The sequence below is a fragment of the Ursus maritimus genome, unplaced genomic scaffold (assembly GCF_017311325.1).
Source record: "Ursus maritimus isolate PB19 unplaced genomic scaffold, ASM1731132v1 scaffold_2, whole genome shotgun sequence".
NCBI lineage: Eukaryota > Metazoa > Chordata > Mammalia > Carnivora > Ursidae > Ursus > Ursus maritimus.
Genome location: NW_024424452.1, coordinates 19,943,410 through 19,963,925, shown reverse-complemented (window position 1 = coordinate 19,963,925; position 20,516 = coordinate 19,943,410). Strand labels below are relative to the sequence as shown.

The window sequence follows — 20,516 nt, the reverse complement described above, 5'->3', positions numbered from 1 at the left end:
ATATATATATATATATATATATATATCGTATTACTGCTAAAGACCCTTCAATGGCTTTCCATTGCTCTGAGGATAAGATCTGTGTAGGACATTATATTTGTGTTCAAAGTATGTGATGTCCCTCCCTAGCAAAGGGTTCTACTTCCCTGCCTCCCCAGTGTTAGGTTTGGTCATGTGTCTTGTAGGGGGATTATATAGTCCTACCCTGTGGAACACAAAAGTAGCCACGTGACTTCAGCTAATGAAACATGGGCCAACATGATGTATGTTACTTTTAAGCAGGAGCTTAAGAACCATATATATGGCTCCTCATTTCTACCTTTTCCCTCTTTTATGAGAGTGGCATTGGCCCTGATAAAGGCTGATCCATCAGGCATGAAGGCAATGTGGAGACAAGACTCACAATGGGCATATCACACGAGTTAGAAATAGGTTGCTATTGTAAGCTATTGGTATTTCTATAGCAAAACTTAATACGACCGTCTGTAAGGCCTTGAATGATTTAATGATTTGGTCCAAGTTCTCCAGCCTTATCTCTCAAACATTTCCTCCCAGCTTAAATGTCATTTCCCCAGAAAAGTCTTTTATAATTCCCTTCCTCCCCTGGCAACATGGGGCTAATTTAGATCAACTATTATTCTACCTCATAACATCTTTTTCATTTCCTTCCTATCACTCAAATACAGTCTGTGATATTTTTTTGAGCACAATTATCTGCTTACCACAGGAGAGTGTAAGTTCAGAGGGGGCAGAAATTATGTACGTGTAGTTCTTCATCATGTCCCAGTGTCTGGCATACAATAAGTACTCAATTAACATTTTTTGATCAAATGGACGTATCTGAGTGCAGATCACAGGTGAGTCCAGAAGCCAGGAAACGGCTGATGTAGCAAATGGGAAGAGATGGGTGGAAAGCAAGAAGTGGATCCAGGGCAGACAGAAACAGGTTGTGGGCCCAGGTGAGGTGGTACATGGAGAAATGCCTGCAGGCAAAGGTTCACAGGGGAGGGGGCCTCTTATAAGATGCCAGTCGGTCGCCATTTCTGCGGGTAGGAGGGTTGCTTTTCAGGGCAAAGAGTAAGCTTGTACATGAGGCTACCATCCTGTCTCTCCCCTCTCCACTCCTTGTTTTGGGATTTCTCATTCCATCAACTTGTTGAACATCTTCTAGATGTCGGGTATTACTGGGGATGTAGTTAGTAGATAAACTAATGCTTAGTTTCATGAGCTCACCCAAGTGGGGAAGACAGGCATGAACCAAATAATTATAAGACTGCCAGATGAATCCTTCAAAAGAGAAATTCAGAGGCTGTGTAAAATCCCATAGAGAAGCAAAGCTGTGTTTATGTTTCTGTTCTCTGCTCCTGCTACTCTTTCTGTTTGCAGTTTCCTTCTCCTTGATCTTTGCTTGCCCAGATTTTATCCATTGTTAAAGGTCTTCACTCAGGAGGTATTTTATTTAAAAAGACCATTAGCTTGTGGTCAGGGAATTTCTCTATTAACCTGCCAGTGGTCCTGAGATGCTGTGGTTCAGGGTCACTCTAAATAATTATATTTCTGTGTAGGTCCTCTTCACCCTTATGTGAAGAGTCACAGGTGTTCTCAGTGTGATGCTGTCATATTTACTGGGGTAGAGAGACTGAAGGGGATATGGGTGGGGCACTGGCAGTGTGAGCCACACTTCCTCACTGCCTCATATGAAATCCCATAGCCACCCATTCCTCCCAGCCCCCACTGGGTTTTGATGGAACTATAGGCCTTTAGTACATTCAACCTTATCTTGTGTGCTCGTGTTTTCCTCTTACTTTCCTGTAAGCTCCCGGAGGCAGGAACCATGTCTGATTCATCTTTTTATCCTCCCTATGGCTTAGCAGAGGTCCTGTCACAGAGAATCTATTTACTCAATAAATGTTTACAGAATTGAATTGTGGGGGATACCATTGCTCCCTAGGGCACTATTAAATCAGATCCGTTCTTTTTTAACACCATCAAAAGATATTGTCATAACATTGTCATTGATTCAGAGAATCCATTTCCAGAATTTTATCTATTAAAATTCAAAAAAAAAATTTTATCACATGAATAGATCCACATGGTAACAAGTCATATAATCCAGAAGCATTTATTGACAAAAAGCAACCACCTTTCATCTGCATGTACTCTTCTCTCCAGAGACCTTCTTTTTAACTATTTCTGTTTGTTTCCACTAGACTCTAAACAGTACAGTTGCCTTGAACAATGCAGAGAGTTAGGGGCATGGAACCCCTGTGCAGTTGAAAATCTGCATATAACTTTTGACTCCCCGAATACTTAACTATTAATAGCCTACTGTTGATGGAAAGCCTTACCAACAACTTATAAGAACAGTCAACACATATGTGTATGTTATATGTATTCTACACTGTATTCTACAATAAAGTAAGCTAGAGAAAAGAAAATGTTACTAAGAAAATCATAAGGAAGAGAAAAATACACTTACAGTACTGTTCTGTATTTATTGAAAAAAATCCACGTATAAGTGGACCCATGGAGTTCAAACCTACGTTGCTCAAGGGTCGAATATACTCACATCACTATTTTTTTGTTTATTTACTGCAAGCAATTTTTATTTCTTTTTTTTTCTATAAAAGATGAAGATTTAATTCGGGTACATGAACACTTTTCCTTCTGTCTTATTCTCCCAATAGTTGGTATGTTTGTTTTTAGATCTTAAAAAAATTATATTTATACCTTTATATAATATAGTTTAAATGCTATTCCTCTCTTCCCATTTCTTATTTTGTCAATGTTATTTTTCTACATTCTTTGTAAGATGAGGACCTTACTGTCTCATTGTTTCTTTTGTCTCAGCTTACCCTTCTAACTCCCCTTTTCTGAGGACTACCTTTTATTTTACATTGCCAAGATGGTTACAGCTACATTCTGTTCTTCAGACACAGTCAAGTTGTTCTTTGCCATTAGGTTGACAGTAAAGTTGAATACAAACAGGTGTCCTCGTTATTACAATGATGTGATTATTCTTTACTCCTGGACCAAGGATTGAAATAGAATTACGTTTTCTTTTCTATGGATATAAGGCCACAACCCTTGGGTCATTCAAGTAAGAATGTCAAAGCATCAAGTTTAAAAGATTTGTATATTCTTATATCAGTTGCTTAAAATCGTGACACATTTAATTACTTTCATATTTAGACCATGACTTTCTTTTCATTTTTTTAAGCCTGGAGTTTCTGATTGCCGCTTGTGCCCCCCCCCAAAAAAGTTCCTTTATTGTATTTTCAGTTTTTCCATCCTCTTGATGAAGTCATTACTGAGTATATTTCTTTGGTATATCCTCTCTTCTAAGACCTCTTGGAAGGAATGGGATGGGGGAGGGTTGGGGATACTTGGGCTGCCATGTTGAACCACAAACTCTTTTCCACATTTGAAATTAATTAATTAATTAATTAATTTATTTATTTATTTATATTTTATTTATTTGCCAGAGAGAGAGAGCACACGCACAAGCAGGGGGAGCAGCAGGCAGAGGGAGAAGCAGGCTCCCTGCTGAGCAAGGACCCTAGCATTATGACCTGAGCTGAAGGCAGACACTTAACCAATTGAGCCACCCAGGCGTCCCTGAAATTTATTTTTAAAAAATAAAATTCTGTGAAATGTGATTGTGACCAAGAATTATCCCAGGTTCTGAACGATTCTCATGCCAGGCCAGATAATCTCTCTGTCTCATATTGGACTTGCTTATATTTTTGGTTTTGTTATTCTTTGTACCTTCAATTTCTTATCAATAAAATGGGGATAAGAAATTCAAACTGTGTCACAGGAAAAATGACTAGGAAGTATAATTCTTGGCCATTCATTTCTTGGGGGAAAAAATCTGTATACAATAGCTATATATATGCAAATTAAATACTTGAGCTATCTATAAGGCTATTAGGTTTATAAGAGAATACATTGTAGGAGAGCTCTCTCTGTGAATAGTACAGGGATATTGTAAAATACATGTCATTTTTATTTCTGTGGTAGGGGCCATTTTCATGATCCTCTGTCCTTGGCGTGGAGCACAGTCTGATATCAGCTTCAGGATCAAGACTTCCCAGTTCCTGAGGATTGGAGGCTGGACCCTCAGGTAGGGTTAGATCATGTTGAACCAAATACCTGACCTTTGGAGGGTGCAAATTCTCTCTCCTACTTCTCAGTCTAGTAAAACGTCTTTGGACTTTACATATGGAGAGGAAAAAACTCCTGGACTGTCACAGGCTTTCTTCCTTTCAAAGGGAGCAAAAATCTCATTAAATCTATAGGAACTTGTCCTCGACTCTGAAGCCAAACAGGCATTTTTGGGTTACTCAGAAATTAAAATGATTTGGAGGTTACTGCCCACTCTCCCTGTCCCTCGTAGGCTCAGCATAAGGGGGGCTGAGGGCACACTCTCCTGGCTCCATAAAATAGGTAGACTAGGTCAAATCCCCTTGCAACACACTCTGAATTGGTCGGGACCCTTTCTCCTGCAAGCAAGGGACAGATACTCCAGTCAAGCTTGTTTAAGCAGAAAGGGAATTCCCTGAATCACGTAATTGAGAAGACCATGTTGGATATAGAAGCTGAATTTATGTCAAGTTCCTCTGTCATCTGTCTTTGCCGTTCTGCTGCCTCCTCTCCTCCCCCTCTTTCCCTCTTCTCCTTCCTCTTCTTCTTCCTTCTCTTTTTTGTCTTTTTATTCTTTCCTTCCTTCCTCCCTCTTTCCTCCCTTCCTTTAAAAACAGAAGGTGGTTTTTTGTTTTTGTTTTTGTCTTTTAGCATTTTGTACCACTGAAGTTCTAGCTCTAGTTTACGTTAACCTTATAGCCCACAATCATAGAGGTGGCAAGTATATCATTCTCCCAGATTCATGTATCAAACTCCAGAGAAGACACTCATTGGCCTTTTTCATATTAAGTGCCCACCCCTGAACCCATCAAGGTGATGGGGTATACTAGAACTGCCCATGTCTGACTCAGAAGAATATTTTGTTGTCTGGCAAGAGGGGTTTTGTTGTCCAAAGAAGGGGGGAAAGGTGGTGGATATACAAAATAATAGTACCCATTTCCATCAGACCGTGAACTTGCTATTTTATTTCTATACCATGAAGTGAATGAAGTTTGAAGCTTTAAAGTCCCATACTTGCATGCACCCCCTTATAAAATTTATAAGTAAAATATTTAAGTACAATCCATTAAGACTGATGTCCTCTATTCACTCTGACTTTCTCTTCCCCACCACTGCATGTCCTTCATGTTGAGTAGCTTTGGAGGGACTGCAGGTAATTTTCTATGACTAAGTTGGGGATAGATTTTAGTTTGAGGTTAATGAAATAACTTTATGTAGTCTGCAGTCACCTATGCATATGGCTGAATTATTGCTCACAATCCCATGATAGAAATGGCTTTCGGGTATACCTCTGCTGTCTGCTGTAAAAGCTGATGGGGTGATATGGTATGACAGTGCAGGGCCAGGGTCGAATGAATATTTGGAATGGGTCCTGCAGTACCCAGTACCAGAATTATATGGACAGGGGTTGAGAAGCAAAGTTTGCAGTGTGCATAGCTAAAAAGCTCTTCTGCAGAAGAGTCTTCCAAATCTTACAGCTCATGTGTGAAACAACGTAATAGGGGTTTTCCAAGATAGGACAACTTGGTTTTTTTTTTTAAATTTTCTCAACATACTGATAATAAATTATGAAGCTTAAAGAAATAATTAAAAATTTTGGTGGCACCTGGGTGGCTCTGCCAGTTAAGCCTCTGACTTTTGATTTCAGCTCAGGTCTGGATATTAGGGTCATGAGTTCAAGCCGCATGTTGGGCTCCACACTGGGTATGGAGCCTACTTAAAATTTTTTTTTTTAATTTACCATATGAGGAAAAACTGAATTATTTTTCTCTTCTTTCCATTGAAAATCATGTTATGAAATTGTTATCATATTGAAGAGGCAATCAGAATATATACCAAAATATGTAAGGAAAGAAATATAAATATTATAATATTTTTTTCTGGATTAAAAAAATTTATAACTAATTTTTTTTTTACTCATTCTTAATACATATTTACATTCTGCTTTGGAGGCAGTAATGCAATATAACATTTATTGAGCACTTCTGTGCCACACACTTATTTTTGCTTTTTTTTAGAATTTTTAAATTTACCTATTTTGGGAATGTACTATTCTGTGAGTTTGACAGGTGCTTTTGTATCTTAATTTTGTATTTACCTTTTTTTTTAGAGAGAAAGAAGGGAGGAAGGTAGGAGAGGCCAAGGAGAGGCAGAGAGAGAATCTCAAGCAGACTCCATGCCCAACGTGGAGCCTGACATGGGACTTAGTCTCACAACCTTGAGATCATGACATGAGCTGAAATCAAGAGTCGGGCGCTTAACCTACTGAGCCTCTCAGATACCGCATAATTTTTTATTTACTTTTGTATCTAATTTTATATTTATAATTTTGAATTTTTTAAAAGAGGGGCCCAGGCATCAGTGTGCAGCCAATGTTGAGAACTGCTTTGGGAGGTTGTCACAGAAGCCCAGGTAAGAGATGATGGCCATCTGGATGAGGAGGGAGGCAATGGAGAGGAATTTGAGATCTATTTTGAGATAGAATAGATATGCTTGGTGATTATGGGGAGGGAATGAATGGGAAGAATCAAAGATCACTCCCAGGTTTCTGGCTTGGACAACTATTAGCAATGGTTCTCGAACTCCAGCACATTCCAGAATCATCCTGAAGGCTTGTTAGGACACAGATTGCCAGACACCACCTCTAGAGTTTCTGATTCAGTATGTCTGCGTGTGGGGCTTGAGAATTTGCACTTTTAATAGTTTCCCAGGAGATAGCGTTGGTCCAGGGACCACATTTTAGTCTAACAGGAGAGCTTTTAAAATTCCTGATCAAGCCAAATACCAGTGAATTAAATCAGAATCCCTGGGACTGGGATCCAAGCATCAGTCTTTGGAATCACTTGGGAACTTGTTTAATGTATTCATGAATCTGGGAAATTCTCAGATTCTGATTAATTGGTCTGGGGTAGGGCTTGGACACTGATATTTCTTCACAGCTCTCCAGGGTATTCTTCTAATCACGTGTCACCACCCTGGAGAGTCCCAGAACCAGGGGGATGGTGATGTCATGTGCTGAGATACATACAGGTGTTCTCTCTAACTCTCTACCATGGTTTCAGAGGTCACCCACCTCAGAGGAGCTTGCTGCCATTGTCCTGGGCATGTGAGACACTTAAAACATCTGGACTAACAGGAGCTCCCTCCTTTTCCTTTCTTGCTATAAAGTCATAATGATACATAGTTTTCAGGGAGCTAGCTATTAATTCAGTCCCCATAAGAATATAGTGAAAGTGTCATTATTTAGGAATAGCTACTCCCTAGTGTATCCTCAGTACCTAGCACAGTGCCTGACCCATAGAAAGTATTAAATACCTGTTTATTGACTAAATGAACTACTTTATGAAAATGAGAAATTTATGAAAAATGAAAAAAAAAGAAGCTTTGGAACTTTAAATAGTAGTAGTATCCAATGAGTTCAGTAGATCTCAATGCTGGTTGTGAAACATGAGGATTTTGATATGAGTCTAGTTGCAACACACCAAGGTAAACTTGACATTGATCCAACAGCTTCCAGGCCACTAGGAAGCAAAGATGTGATTGCAAGGCCTTGAGGAGTTGCAGGGGCAGTCTTGTTAGGGAGAACATGTCCTGCGTAAGTGGTCAGGTTCCACATGTTCCTGTGTTCTCCAGCAGGGCATTCTTAGGATGCAGCCAGTGAATTCACAGCCACGATCAAGGTTATGCAAGAAATGTCACTTCTCTTTATCTCCTTAAATTCTGTTCAGAACCAACAACCTTCCTAGCCAATGGGAGACTCCATAATATCTTTATTGGGAGTCACTCTACTCTTCTGACCCACCCTGGAAGTGTGTGTGGGGTTTTAGATGGAGTTAAATATTTGGGGAGGTCTCTTCTGGTTTTAGCCTATCCTCTTTACATGTAATAAGTCTATAGGGTGCCTTGAAATTGGGAAACTCAACTTCCATCCTGTGCCTGGGCATGAAAATTTTCACTGGAGCTGGAAGTCTGGGTGTGACCAGGGCCCAGCCATCCTGGGTGCACCACATAGTCATTTCCCAAAAAATCCTGCCAAGTCTTCTGGGCTCTGTAGGTTAATAATCCTACAACTCAGGATCCCATCTCTTTCTTTTTGTAGTGGAATCTCTGTCCTCTCTGTGTTTCCTCCTACTCACCTTCTTTGGGCACTTACCAGTCTCCCTCCACCAGTATGCCTAGAATCATGTTGGTGATCTCAGGATTTCACAAAAGTCAGGGAAGGATGCTGCCTTTCAGGAACTTTGACTCTCTGCTCTGAAAACCCTTTGAAGACAGAAAACAAAGGCCTGGCTACCTTCTCAGACAGGGGAATGTTCAGATTCCAAAGCACAAAATACACTATTGTTCTTGTCTTCTTCAACTTGTTAATATCTGAGTAAATTATCTTGCCACAATGGTAAGCTGAAATAGGATGCCTCTCCCAGCATCAAACCATTCTGGATGTCAATGTGGTGTAATTCCCCAGGCCTTCTGTGGCTGCGGTGTGGGTAGTCCTCTGATCCCCTTGGCTGTATCAGTAAGAGAATCTCTGCTGATTTAGACAACTTGCAAACACAACAGTTGCAAACCTTTGCAAGTGAACATCTGCACAGCTCTGTGGAATGTTCCAGAACCTTTCTCTTAGCATTAAATTGGCATTTCATCTGAACATCTCTTACCAACCAGAATTGTTTCTATTCAAAGGCAGTACAATCTAATTCTCTCTGCAAAACAGGCCAGATTACACTAATGAATCTCTTTAGAGGGAAGATTTATCCTAATTTCGATGTCATTAGTAACTCTGGCCTGAATAAACATTTACTGACTGTCTACTGGGTGCCAGGCACTGAGGACTCAAGGAGAAAGATCCTCAAGGAACTCAGTTAAGAAGGAAATAGCAACAAACTTTATAATATGAGGTGATAAAATATGAATAAAAGCTCTAAAAGCATGACGGAAAAACCAATAGAAAATTCATAGAAGAAATGACATTTGATCTGGGTTGTGAAGGACACGTGAATATTTTTCGGGTGGGGATGAGAGAGGGGGCATTCAGGAAGAGGAATGGTCAGGGCAAAGGGACAAGGGCAGAGCTTTGCAGATTCCCATGTAATGGTGGGGGGGGAGTATGCATGTGCATGTGGGCACCAGTGTGTGCATAGGAAACAGGGAGTAGGAGCTGGTTGGAGTTGATTTTGAGGAGGAGAGCAGGAAATAGAAGAAGTTTCTTTAAAGAAGTTTCTCAGCCATCCAGGTGCCCTGAGTTAATTTTTTAAAAATTTTATTTTAGGGGTACCTGGGTGGCTCAGTCGGCTAAGCGACTGCCTTTGGCTGAGGTCATGATACCAGGGTCCTGGGATTGAGTCCCACATCAGGCTCCTTGCTCCGCGGGGAGCCTGTTTCTCCCTCTGCCTCTGCCTGCCACTCCTCCTGCTTGTGCTGTCTTTTTCTATCAAAAATAAATAAATAAAATATTTAAAAGAAAGTTTGATTCTCCTATCAATTTGTAGTCAATAACAGGGTCTGTTCTGTGCAATTTTAGCTGTTATCAATTTTATTTATCATTTACTATTTATGCCAATAATTTACAAATCAACCCATTGCAAATTGAATTAAAATAATGATGCTTTATATTTGTTTCTTATTCATGGGAAATTGTAAAAATTTTTATATGCATGTGTGTGTGAAGAGACAAAGATTTAAAAAAAAAAAAAAAAGAGGAAGAGAGATTGATTGATTGAGAGAGAGGGAGGTGCCTGGGTGGATCACTTGGTTAAGCAGACTCCCTGCTCAGTGGGGAGTCTGCTTCATGCTCTTCCTTTCCCTCTGCCCCACTCCCCGTTTGTGCTCTCTCTCTCTGTCTCAAATAAATAAATAAAATCTTAAAAAAAAAAAAGCCAATTGAGAGAGAGGAATATTGTTTGCAAAGCTCTCAAATATATGTCAGAGTTTAAGTGTCTACGGGATCAAAGTGTCAGGATATGAGAGCAGTGTTTGTCATTGATCAGTGTTTGTTGTCCTAAGCAGAGGCAGAATCTGAGTCCCTCATTAGCCTTAGGAAGGAGCCAGGAGGAAGGGTCTGAAGCCAGCAACAGTATCTAGAAAGCATCATGTAAGGTACTGACTGACAGTTATGGCTCTCCAGATTTACCACAAAAATAGAGATAACTAGGTCGTGCCAGCCTTACGCATTTCACATAACCAGTATCACTTGAAGTAACCTGAAGTTGAGGGTCTTGGACTCTTGACATCATAAGGGTTTTTAAGACAAGAGGCCATGTATGGATTTCCATTGTAACCTATAACTCTGGGAGAAAAGAGGGCTTGTGCCTTCAAGAACCTTCTTTTCAATGAATATCCATTTCTTACTGGATTAAGCCCAACTTTTCTTTTTAGCATAAATATTGGATCCTTCAAACTTGTGGGTGTCCACCCTCAAGCCTCCATGTCTATGCACACTTCACTCAGGCTACTCTGAAAGTTTGCTGTCCATACCTCACTGCTCTCCCCACATCAGTTTTGCCTGGAATTCTATTTCCTGCTCTTCTCCCTGGGAGACTCCCACATATCCTTCTAAGCCCTTCCCAAACGGGCCCTCCCTTCTTGAAATAGGAAGATGGAAGAGACATGAGGGGACCGTTGTGGATGTGGAACACATGGGAGTAGCGTGGGCAAACTGTGTGTATGGGGCACACTGAGGAAATCTGGGACTGGGAGTGTCTAAGAGAGTCAGGCAATTAGGAAGGACTGGGGAAATAGGAAGGCTGGAAGGACTGGGGGAGGCAAGGACTTAGACTCAGAGATGCTATAGACCATGTGAGGGAACGGGGGATGTGGGGAGTTGGATGTGACTAGAGGTAAATGGAAGGTGGTAGAGGTCAGTGTGGGTAGAGGTCAGTTGTGCACCCCTTTGCTCTGCAGTGCTCTGTGAAGACCCTAGTACAGCACTGAACACATTGGGTGCTGAATGCTGTGTCTCTTGCCCCCTGCCATCTGTGAGCTCCTCTTAGTCCTGGGACATGGTGGGGGAGGAATATGAAATGGCTGAGCCTCTATCTCCTTGGGAGAAACTCTTGGCTAAAAAGTGAGCTGATAGGCAGGTCCTCTCCAGTCTCTTCAGGAGGTACCTGCTCATCTTTCCCCAGGGCAGTCTCTCCCAGTCACTAAACCATGATGTTAAAGCACCAGAAGACCACTAATTCTGATTCACATTTCCCCAGTGGGCTCCCGCATGGCATCTGTTCAGGGAATGTGTGACCCTCATGGGGAGGACCCAGGTTGTGAAACCAGAAAATCTTTTTTTTTTAAAGACTTATTTATTTTGTTTTATTTTAGAGAGAGAGAGAGATAGGATGGTGGGGAGGAGCAGAGGGAGAGGGAGAGAATCTCAAGCAGACTCCCTGCTGAGCGGGGAGCCCCATGCAGGGCTTGATCTCATGCCCCTGAGATCATGACCTAAGCCGAAATCAAGATTTGGGAGCTTAACCGACTGAGCCACCCAGGTTCCCCAAGACTGGAGGTCTTTTTTAACTTAAGGCTCACCAGGTTCTTTGCCTGGGCTCTGTCCTGGAGGTGGAGGTCATTTGATAAGATTTATGGGCTAGCTTGAAAGAAAACTATAAGGTAAATTCACCTAATAAGGACATTATGAGAACAAAGTGTCTGTCATCCTCTATGAACTGCTGGTGTGTGACTTTGTGTGACCTTAGGTAAGCCACTTTATCTCTCTGAGCCTGAATTCCTACATCTTCAAAATGGGGATCAAATATATATCTTTTAGGGCTGTTGTAATAAGTAAATGTGTTATGGTACCTTTAGTGTTTATTTTTTCCATTTAGTTTTTAATTCCATTGCAATTGATTTTTGTGTCTGGTATAGGGTTGGAATTTAATTTATTTTTTCCCTGAATGAATAGACAATCATACCACAACACCATTTATTGAATAACCCCCTCTTGCTCTCACCAATGAGAAATTCCATCTTTATCATATACTGAACTCTGGTCTCTTTATTTCTGGACATTCAAATTGTATTCTGTTAATCCATTGGCCTATTCCTGGACTAATATCACACTGTTTTATTATTGTAGTTTCATAATATATTGTGATATGTGACCCCTTGTCATTATTCTTATATTTCAAGATTTTCTTAGTTGTTCTTAGGTATGTGTTTCTTTTCACGTTACTAAGTTCCAAAAATATTGGAACTCATTGTAACTGTGGACAATTTCATAGGGAGTCAGGGAATGTCTTAATCACCTTGAGCTGCTTTAACAAAATGCCTGAGATTGGGGTGGCTTAAACAACGGAAATCTATTTTTCATAGTTCTGGAGGCTGGAAGTCCAACAAGGTCAGGTTCTGGTGAGGACCCCCTTTCTAGCTTGTAGATACTCACTTTCTTGCTATATCCTCACATGGCGGAGAGAAAAAGAGAGCTCTTACGTCTCTTCCTCTCTTCCAAAGAGCATTAATTTCATTATGACATCAACTAACCCTAATTAGCTCCCAAAGACCCCGCCTCCAGATGCCTTCACATTGGAGATTAAGGCTTCAACATATGAATTGGGGGTAGGGGGCACACATGTTCACTCCATAGCAGGGATGAATGGCATCTCTTTAAAACAGTGACTTTTCCTAATTAGGAGAATGGCATGTATTTCAATTAACTTAGGTTTTATTTTTTGTCTTTTGGTATTTTCGTTATATAGTTCTTTCACATTTGTAATTAAAAGTTTTCCTGGGTAGTATATATTGTGAGTGGTATCTTTTTCGTTTTTCTTTCCAATGAGGTACTAATCACATTCATGCTAATCTAATACAACGTAATACACACACTGTTAATCACATTCCTCCTTCATCTATCACACTCAGGTCACATGGTTATTGCAGGGGCTGACATATGAGGACAACATGACCCTGTTTTCTGAGAGCGTTTAATTAGGCCAGTGGAAAATGCCCTGGCATGGCCAGACATGACCTGTCTGGGACTAGCAGCATGATGTAGACATCTGGACTTTTCTAGCATCAGGGTCTCAGAAGCAAGGATCAGCTATGGAAATGGAATCAGGGAAAAACTAGTCTTTTAATCTCAGGTAAATTAGGGTGACCTGTGGAACTAGGGATAAATCTTGTTGCATCTAAGAGGCCAGGTTAGCAGAAAACTTCAACTCAGTAACAGCATCAAGCACACAAAAGCAACCTGGTGTGGACTGGAACACAGGGAGATTTTCCATGGCAACACTACAGAGATGTAGGATGGAGGAGGGGCTGGTGCCTGCAGCTGTGTGTGCCATTAAGGTGACCAGTTAGTTTGGAGAGCACGGGGTGGGGGTGGGCGTAAGTAAGTAACACAGGCAAGACTAGAACTAACATTGGTTTAAAATCCAGGACTGAGTTCTTTCTTCTACCTCTGGGGGCTCACCAGATACTGCTGTCCATTCTGTCCCTTAAACACTTTTACCCTCTATTTCCCCCATGCCTTCCTCCACTTCTTGTCCCCCACACACCCCTACCTTCTGTTTTCATCCACTATCCAGCCCCCGCTCTGTCACGCTTTATTTTGGTGGCTTTGGCTGACCGTGAGGCTCCCCAGTTTGCTGGAGTGGGGGACAGTCCATAAGACTGAGGAGAAATGACTTCCTCCTCTATCTCACTCCCTCTTCTTGCAGCATAAAAGCTTCAAGCCATCTGTAACATCAGATTGTTCCATAAATGACACATAACATGAAAATAGGCTTCATAACCCGGAATAGCAAATAAGCACATTCTCTCCCCTCTCATGCAATGTCCTGTATGAGCCGAGTCCTTTTATCTAAATTCAAGCAGATGGTGCAATTTTCTTGTCCTTCCCTGTGTCCACAGCTCAGTCCTGGGGATGAGGGTCCTGTCATTTTGGCTGGGCTCTTTGCTTCAAGTTGTAATTGTTGAGGTTAGTTTGACATTTGATGGAGCATCTGTAATTAATGCGTCACTCAGATGGCACAAAGGAAAGGGAACACGAAGGGACCTTTTTATTGAGATGGAAATTCCACAATCAATTTAAGCACCCTTTGAACACCTACTATGCACAAATTGCTGCCTAGGACTGGGGCTACAGAGTTTAGCAAATGATCCTTAGCTTCAGGGACATAGCCTCTGCAGAGACAGCAATTGTCAGCAAAGGACAGTGAGACGTGGTAAGTGTGATAAGGAAAATGTTCACAAAATGCTCTGGCAATAGGTTGGAGTTAGACAGAGAAAACATATTTGTAATACATATGACAGATAAAACTGTACAATGAGCTGTCACAAACTGATGAGCAATATACTAACACCCAACAGAAAAATAGGAAAAGGCATGAATGGGATCATCCAAGTGGCCAATAGATATATATTAATCAAAAGAAGATACTATTTTACCCCTGGCAGACTGGCAAAAATTAAAAATGAGCGGAAATGCCTAGAGCTGGAAAGGATGATGGAAGAAACATGTATTCTCATATATCATTGGTGGAAATGTGAATCATCAGAGTCATTTTGGGACCATAGCTATGCCATATTTATTCAACTTAAAAATACACATATTGTTTGTTTTGATCTGCCCCACTTTTAGTAATCTAGCCTACATAAATAAAATTATTTGTTGAGGCAATAAAATTAAGAACAACTTAATTAAGTGTGGCCCTTCCATGTTATGGAATATTAAGTAGCTAATAAAAAGTGTGAGTTAGATCTATGACTATTGACCTGAAAGGATGCTCATTATGTATTATTAATGAAAATAGCAGGTTGCATAGGAACTTATATAACATGATTTTGTTCTGGCAAAAACCATGAGAAAAACTCAGTGTGTGTGTGTGTGGTTTGTAATTGTTTAAATAAGTGTGGAGAAAAGTGGAAGGATTGTTAACACTTGTAAATTTAGTGAGAAAGAAGGTAGGAAAGGAGAGAGGATAAGAGTGACAATTTTTTCTTTTTTTTTTTTTTTAAAGATTTTATTTATTTATTTGACAGAGATAGAGACAGCCAGCGAGAGAGGGAACACAAGCAGGGGGAGTGGGAGAGGAAGAAGCAGGCTCATAACGGAGGAGCCTGATGTGGGACTTGATCCCAGAACGCTGGGATCACGCCCTGAGCTGAAGGCAGACGCTTAACCACTGTGCCACCCAGGCGCCCCAAGAGTGACAATTTTTTCTTGACTAACTTTCCCCCCTAAAAACTAGTTTAAGATTTTCTGTTGGGGAAGACAGACTAGATGTACTTTTTCCTATTTTTCCTGCTAAGTAAAACTAAAACTCCTGGATGTTGCACATAAAACAAACATAAGACTCTGAAAGGCAGAGAGAAGGCAGACTGGTTAGGGATCAGGGAACAACATGTTGGTGAACTCACTTGGTTTAATTTTCACTTCATATTCTGGACTTGGAGCTATAGAAGCCAGTCAGCCAGGATGCTAATGGAGCAGACCAAAAAAAAGCACCTCAGTAAAAGCCTGATCTCACTAGTCAAAGCACCAGGAAAAGAGCAACCTAACAAGAAATAACACTTTAGATAATAACTGCTCTACTGTAGCCACAGAAACTATGGCCCCACTCCCAACCACACCAGCAAAGGCTGAGCGGGAAGCCTAGACTTCTACTTTTTTGAGAATCTAGCAAGGTACCCCAGCTCTCACCATGGATGTTCTCAGAGAATGCTGATTAGGAAGTTGGGACTTCATCTGTGCCAGCAAGTTCTCCCATCCTCATCTTGTGTATCAACAGAGACCATGTGGAGAGTCTAGACTTTAACCCTTACCCAGGATAAAGGAGTGCCTCTCCCTTTCCCTTCTGGGGCAGCCACGGGAGACCTAGGTAGAACCACAACATTACCATTGCTTGGGGGTTACAAGGCAGCTCCCACCAAGGTGCCCATGGAGACCACATGAAGCAGGAACTCCCATCCCCTGCAGTAATGAGGAAAACACCATTTGGATGTCAGCAAAGACCAAGTGGGGAACCTGCGTTTACACCTCTGTCTGGAAGGAATGAGGTGGCATGCCCTCTTTTGCTTTCAAAGTGGTATCAGAAAAATCCATAAAATGAAAGGTTTAAATAAGATCCGAAGCCTCATAACATAATATGAAAATGTTCAGCTTTCAGTTGAAAATTACTCATCAAAGCAAGAACCAGGAAAGTCTCAAACTGAATGAAAAAGACAATTGATAGATACCAACACTGAAATGACAGAGATGTTGGAATTATCTGACAAAGGCTTTGAAGTAGCCGTGATAAAATGCTTCAACAAGCAATTGTAAACAATGCTTGAAACAAGTGTAAAAAATGGAAAGGCTTAGCAAAAAATCAGAAGACCTAAAGAAGAACCAAATGGAAATAATGGAATTTTAAAACAGTAACTGAAATAAAAAGCTCAGTGAATGGGCTAGCAGCAGAATAGAGGGGACAGAAAAAAAGAATAACTGAACTAGAAGATAGAATAGAAATTACAGAGATAAAATGGACTGAAAAATATGAACAGAACCTCAAGGACCTGTAGGACTATAACACAAGATCTAGTATTCATGTCATCAAAGGCCCAAAAGAAGAAGAAAAAGAGGATGGAGTTTTAAAAAGTGCTTGAAGAAATAATGGCTGAAACCTCCTTAATTTGGCAAAAGGCGTAGACGTACAGATTCAGGAAGCTGAATCAACTCCCAGAAGCGTAAACTGAAAGAAATTTATGCCAAAATGTATCATAGTTAAGCTTCTGACAACTGAAGACATAGGAAGAAATCTTGAAAACAGCCAGAGAAAAATGACAACTTATCTATAGGGGAAATAGGATTTAAATGACAGTAGATTTCTAATCAGGAACTCAGAAAGATGTGACACAATATTTTTAAAGTACTGAAGAAAATAGCTGGTGATTCAGAATCCTATACCAGTGAAAATATCCTTGATAAATGAAGGAGAAATCAGACATTTTCAGATGAAGAAAAACTAAAAGAATTTATAGTCAACAGACCTGCCCTAAAATAATGACTAAAGGGAGTTATCTAAACAGAAAAGTCATGTTAAAAGAATCTTGGAACACCAGGAAGGAAGAAAGAACCCAATAAACAAAAATATGGGAAATACATACTTTCCTTTTCCTCTTGAGTTTTCTAAATCATGTTTGACAGTTGAAGCAAAAATTATAACACTGTTGGATGTGGCTCTAAAACATTTGTACAGGAACTACTTAAAACAATTACAAATTGTTTGTTAGTAAGTAAAGAAACATAAAATGTAGGTAAGGTTTCTATACTTCACTTAAACTGGTAAAATTGTGACACCGGTAGACTGTGGTAAGTTATGTATATGTACCATAATAATAAGAACAACCTCTAAAAAGCTATACAAAGAGATATACACTAAAAAAAACACTACATAAATGGAATTCTAAAATTCTCAACACACAGGAAGACAAGAAAAAGAAAACAGAGAAACAAAAACTGAGAAAAAAAAAAACAAGAAGCAACAAATAAAGAAGACTTAAGTCCTAAGATATCAATAATTACACTAAATGTAAGTGATCTAAATACAGTAATTAAAAGAAAGATATTGGCAGAGTAGATTTAAAAACGTGACTCAATTATATGCCACCTGTAAGAACCTCACTTCAAAATAACAATATAGGCAGGTTGAAGTAAAAGAATGGGAAAATACAAATATTAATCAATGAAAGGCAGAAGTCACTATATCAATACCAGACAAAATAAACTTCAGAGCAAAGAAAATTACCACAGACAGAGAAGGCCGTTATGACAAAAGACATTAATGACAAAAGAACTAATCCACAAAAGACATAGCAGTCTTAAAAGTGTAAGCACCAAACAAAAGAGCTGCAAAATATGTGAAGTAAAAACTGAAAAGAAGGGAGCAATAGACAAATTCTTATTTATAGTTGGCATCTTTAATATTTCTCTTTTAACAATTGATAGAACAACTAGAAAGAAAATCAACAGGGATGTAGAAAAGCTCAATAACATCAATCAGTGGGATCTAATTAACATTTACAGAACACTCCTTTTAACAATAGCAGACTCCACATTCTTTTCAAGTGCCCATAGTACATATTCCAAGGTAGAACATGTCCTTGGCCATAAAACATACCTCAACAAACTTAAAAGAGCTGAAATAATACAAAGCATGTTCTCCAATCACAATGGAATCAAACTAAAAACTGACATAATGCTGAAGAATTCTAGCCAGTGCAATGGCAGGGCAAGGAAAGAAAAGGCATACAGGTTGGAAAAGAAGAAGTCAAATAGGTCCCTATTTGAAGATGACAGTGATTGTCTATGTAGATATTTCCAAGGAATCCCACCAAAAACAAAACAAAACAAAACAAAACAACCCTTCTGGAACTAATAAGTGAATCAGCAAGGTTGCAAGATAAAAAATAAACATTAAAATAAATCGTGTTTCTGTATACTAGTAGTGAACATGTGGGCACTGAAATTAAAACTATAATACCATTTATAACCTCTTCAAAATAAAATACTTAGGTGTAAGTCTAATAAAACATGTTCAGGGCTTGTATGCTGAAAACCACACAATGTTGATGAAAGAAAGAAAAGATTTATAAATTTTTATTTTATTTTAATTTTTTTAGAGAGAGAGTGAGTGCATGAGCAGGGTGGGGGAGGGGGAAAGGGAGAGGGAGAGAGTGAATCTTAAGCAGGCTCCACGTTCAGCATGGAGTCCAAGATGGGGCTTGACCTCATGACCCCAAGATCATGACCTGAGCTGAAGGCAGACACTTAACTGACTGAGGCACACAGGCACTGCTCTGTTAACATTTCTAAATGCTCACTCTCAATTTCTACGTATCGTTGTGGGTTGTGGACTGGCACCAGTTCAACTGGAACGACTTTGAGTAGCATTGCCCTGGGTAATGGAAAGCTTATTAAGCAGGTATGTAAAATACTGTATTAATGAGAATAGGGTAGGCCAGTACGTTCTCAAAGTGTGGAAAACCAATCCTGGGGAATCCCTGGGACCCTTGAAGGGGATCTGTGAGTTCAAAACTATTTTCATAATCAAACTAAAGTCAGAACTGTTTATAATAAAGCTAAAACAACATGGTAAAACTTGCACTTAGCATGAATCAAGGCAGTGGCACCAAAACTACACAGTGGTCACTCTATTCTTCACTGCTCTTCACTTGTGTTTAAAAAGAAGAATGCCAGGGGCACCTGGATGGCTAAGTCAGTTAAGCATTTGACTCTTGATTTCAGCTCAAGTCATGATCTCAGTGTTGTGGGATCAGGCCCCACATCAGGCTCCACATTGAACATGAAGTCTGCTTGAGATTCTCTCTCTCTTCCTCTGCCCCTCTCCCTGCTCATGCTCTCTCTCAATAGATAAATAAATAAAATCTTAAAAAAAAAAGCCAGCTTCACTTATAAATGTCCTTGACATAGTAGTAAAAATTAATAGTTCTATTAGATCCTGAGCCTTGAGTATAAGTCTTTTTATTATTAATTTGTGTGAAAAATGTATGCATTAAGCACTGCTGCAAACCAAGGTATGATGGCTATCTTGAGAAAATGCAACTGAGTTGCAGGCCCAACATTAAATAGATTTTTCAAAATATAAAAAAATGTCACTCCTCTTACTAAATTTTTGTTTTGAAAAATATAGTAATTTTTAATGATCTAGATTACTTGAAAGAATGACCAATTATGGTTAGTCAAATTTGGGTATTTGGCAGAAACTTTCTTGAGAATGAATGGAGTGAACCTATCACTATAAGGAAAGCAACGGACAGTATTTACAGTATTTGTTGCAGTGGATAAAGTGCATCTCCCAGGAGAAAATGAGAGTCTTTAAAAACTTGTATCTGCTACCATGAGCTTGACAGCTTTCCAATTCTTAGAGACATTTTGATGAAATTGGTGATATTAATTGATGTGTTGTTCTAGAAATGTTGTATAATGAAATGTGCCAGCATTTGGAAGATCTGCATAAGTCAGTGAACGATCATTTTCCAAATGATCAGTGCATAATGTTACAAAGTCATGCAGGTGAAACATCCATCAAACTGTATGATGGACCTGTGTATTTTAAGGTAGCAGAGCACGAAAAGTTCATTGATAGGATTTCCTATTCTACATCGCAAATAACCTTTAAGAAAATAAGCACTTGTCAAATTTTGAGATAGTTTCAAAAAAGAATATCCACAATTATCTGAAAACATTATTACAATGTTTTCCCTTTTCAATTCTTCTCTTTTCAATTACACATCTGCGGAGGCTAGATTTTCTTCATCTACTTCAACCGAAACAACGTATCACAATAGATTGAAAACAGAAGCAGATAAGAGAATCCAGCCCTTTTTTTTTTTTTAAGTCATATGTTAAAAAGATTTGCAAAAATAACACAATACCT

At 39.6% G+C, this 20,516-nt stretch overlaps 1 long non-coding RNA gene across 1 annotated transcript in view; it reads left to right on the top strand.

The window, feature by feature from the left end:
• Positions 1–20,516, top strand: part of LOC103657804 — a 278,292-nt gene that overhangs the window by 60,304 nt on the left and 197,472 nt on the right. Inside the window, exons 4-5 of the long non-coding RNA XR_566955.2 lie at positions 4,024–4,126; positions 6,492–6,558. This is a non-coding gene — a long non-coding RNA (uncharacterized LOC103657804). The remainder of the gene's footprint in view (positions 1–4,023; positions 4,127–6,491; positions 6,559–20,516) is intronic.